At 35.0% G+C, this 3,722-nt stretch overlaps 1 non-coding gene across 1 annotated transcript; it reads right to left on the minus strand.

Moving 5' to 3' along the window:
- Positions 1–3,166: 3,166 nt before the first annotated feature.
- On the minus strand, positions 3,167–3,273 carry LOC127123973 (small nucleolar RNA R71). Its single transcript, XR_007803625.1, has one exon. It is a non-coding gene; the product is annotated as a small nucleolar RNA R71 (small nucleolar RNA).
- Positions 3,274–3,722: the final 449 nt, after the last annotated feature.

The raw sequence follows: 3,722 nt of genomic DNA on the forward strand, positions 1-3,722 counted from the left end.
TAAATAAATAAAAAATAGAGGAACAATAATTGACTTCATCTCCAAAATACCATAAGTTCTAAAGACTTTTAACAATTCTGATGGGACTGTGACAATATTGGAAGCAAGGCCTGGAGAGCTAATCATCACACCTTCTTGTGATTTCTGATAACCCCTGTCGCGCCCCTAGTAATCAGAAAACTAGCTAGCCTTAATATGTTTGAATTGTTTTAAAATATGGAATAAGGATTCATGGTAGGATTTAGTATAGGGGAGGATAAGGCTGATTTCTTAAGGCTTGCATAAAGGATACACTGCATGTATAAATGAACACAAAAATGTGTGTAAAAAGAGTGAGAAATTCTAATGAGCATAAAAATAAGTTCGTGTGCACGAAACTGGAGGAACAATTCGCGTGCCAGAAACTGGAAGAACAATAGATGTCTCTACCATTAGTAACAGGTTAGACTCATTAAAAGTGAGATACCTTCAGGTGAAAAGGTAGAGCATCTAGTAAAACTTAACAAAAATAAAAGTGCATGTTTAAGCCTCAAGTTTAAAATGAACAAAAAGTATAAAGCAAACAGTCGATTCCCCCTTTTGAAACTAATAGAAATGAGTTCTTGGACCATAGGATAAGATAATCAAACTAGGATTTAGGATGACTATCTTAACTGAAGAGTACTGGCATGTCATGTAGCATTAGGAAGAGCACACACACATACACACACATACACAAGCTGAATAGTACAAGACTGAGTTATGCCAAATTTTTAAAACAGTCCCTTGTGATGACTGACGAGTTGAGTTGTTAGAGAAGGAGAGAACAAGTAGTAAATTTTTTTTATGTTGTTACCTGTCGCATCACCTGAGGCCAAGTAATAATTCAAGTTTAGGGGTCTGATAACCCATATTTTGTGAGTTATTACAAGTCATTATACTTGGATAATGTCATTTGTTTTACCATTCCGTAGTTAAATTCTTATTTTGTTGTTTTTAGGGTAATTTGTAAAGAGTGCAATAGTTGTTCTATTTTGTAGTTTTTATGTGTTTGTTGCTTTTGAAAGGTTAGTTTTGATGAGGTCAAGAATGATAGCCTGGGAAAACAACTGGTACCCAAAGGAAAGAAGAAGGCTAGAAGCAACTAGAAGAAAATGAGAAACACCAATTGCATTCTTATGCCACGCGTGGAAACGATCTGTATTGGTAGGATAGCCAATTTGAAAGGATAAGAAAAGGTGCTAGAAAAAAAATACAGTACGTAGTACAACCACTAAGTGCACCATGCATCAAAAAGGATAGTGCCACCCGCTCATTTGTGTCATCAGTGTGCCACGCTACACTTTGTCTCCCATTATTGTTTATACCTGATTCTAATGTTGTATGAATGAGAAGAAATGGAAGGAACTTTTTCTTCTTCTTTATTTCGGGCCTTATTTGATTTATTCTCAAGCCCGTGATCCAAGACATTTGTCATAAACCCTAGCTGAAGCAACTATAAAAACAACTTTTAAAGGAGGAAAATGAGTTCAACATTTTCTAGAGAAAAACACTTGGAAGAAACCAATGAAGAGAGTGAATTGAGTGCAAATGGAGAATATTATTCTTCTCACCACCTTAAGTGATTATTGTTGATACTTGTAGTGATAAAAGTTGTCTCTTGACGATTAACCATTGCAAGAAGACAAATAAGTTTCTCTTAGGTTGTTATTTCTTTTTCACTATATGCTTAAGAATGATCAGCTTAGGAACCAGTATTGTTTTATGTACTCAGCTCATTGTAAGCTAAACCTTTTATGTTGAGAAATGGAAAGTTAATATAATGTAGTTTTTATGTTAAGTGATGTGTTATTAATGCTTTGTTTTATCATGTGTTAAACTGTTATAAATCTATTTCTTTAATTGATCAGCTTGGAAAAAGATAAAAGCTTGTTGTTGTGAGAGATCTAACATCAAGCGAATTTCATGATAAAAGTTATTAAAATTGTAGGATAAAGATATTCACTAGATTAGTCTCTTAGAGATAAGTGGCTACAACCATAAAGGATTTTCAGAATATTCATGCTTTAGAGTTACAAGCGAAGCTTAGAGATTTTTCACCTTGCTCTAAAGTATATGCTTTTGATGATGTAAAGATACACCCTTAAATCAAGTTTTAGCCTTTTCTGGAAAAATAAAACACATCGTACACACATAAATAACCAATTTATATTAATGGAGCATTGCCTAACATGCTCTCTATTACTGAACTCATTTACTATCTAAACACAATTATACTAATTATTTGTTACAAAACTGAATCTGTGACAATCATAAATTGTTTTTATCTTGCTCATGCTTATTTAAAAAAAATAGTTTTTTACAAAATCATTCTAAGTTACCTTCCAGTCCCTGTGGGTTTGACATCCCTAATACTTTATCACGTGCTACTTAAAACATACATGTATACTTGCATGTGACACCACACATTTTCAAACAACAAGTTTTTGGCGCCTTTGTAGGGGAATGTACCAAAGATAACATTTTAATTTTGTACCAAACCCTATTTCTTTTTGTCAAATAAGAATTTGAGCTTCTAATGTTCTATGTACTCTAGTGACATGACATGCGTTAGTTATTACATGCGCAGGTTGTTAAACCTAGTCTATAGAGGCGATCCTGAACCTGAAAGGACCTTCATATTGTTAAGAAGATTTCAAGATACTGGACACTTACCAGGAAGCCCTCCTCTTTTTCTTATTGTTGATCTAGAGGAGTAACCAGTTCAGGCAGACAGTGCCATGGCAGATAACAACATCATTGGAATTGCCAATGGTAGAGCAAGAAACACCATGGACTATGCAGTCTTTGATCCTAATGTTATGAATAGTAGTATTACCCATCCATAGATCACTTTAGCCCAGTTTTAGTTTAAACCAATAATGTTCCAAATCTTGCAAGCCATTGGTCAATACTCAGGCGTTGTAAATAAGGATCCATATTTACATTTGAGACAATTCCTGGAAGTGGCAAGTAACTTCAAGATTCTTGGGATTACAGATGACACCTTCATTTTGATATTATTTACCTACACTCTAAGGTATATATCTAAGATATGGATGGATTCCTTAGAGACCATTTCCAAGCCACATGGAATTCTCTAGCTGAATTTTTTTTGGCTAAGTACTTTCCCTTTGTCAAGAGTGCTAAGATGAGGAACGATATAACATCATTTAGACAAGGAGATGATGAATCTTTATTTAATGCCTGAGAGAGATTGAAAGAGTTCTTTATACAATGTCCTCCTCATAGGATACTAATATGCATTAATCTCTACGAAAATGTCACCGCCATCAACACGAAACATGTTTGATGCTTCTAGTGGTGGAGCGTTGTTATCTAAGTCATATAAAGATGGATATAAGATAATTTAAAGCATTATAACCTCTGATAGACACATTAATCCCTATGAACATGTCACCTCCATCAACATGAAGATGGTCATCATAGGAGCACTAGACTCCCTAAAATGTAAGTTGTTGTCAGGCACCTTCAGGGAGGCTACCCTCAAATGGTACATGGGTCTTCCTCGCGCTTCTATTAACAACTATTGGGAATTAGTGAGAAAATTGGTACACCAATTCGTTGTCAGTCGCCACAGGAAGATGTCCACCACGAGCCTATTCAACATCCGTTAGGGTCCGTCAGAATTGATGAGGGACTATCTCGTCCGCTTCAATGAGGATATCATAAAAGTTGTCCTT

The sequence above is a fragment of the Lathyrus oleraceus genome, chromosome 2 (assembly GCF_024323335.1).
Source record: "Lathyrus oleraceus cultivar Zhongwan6 chromosome 2, CAAS_Psat_ZW6_1.0, whole genome shotgun sequence".
Classification (NCBI taxonomy): domain Eukaryota; kingdom Viridiplantae; phylum Streptophyta; class Magnoliopsida; order Fabales; family Fabaceae; genus Lathyrus; species Lathyrus oleraceus.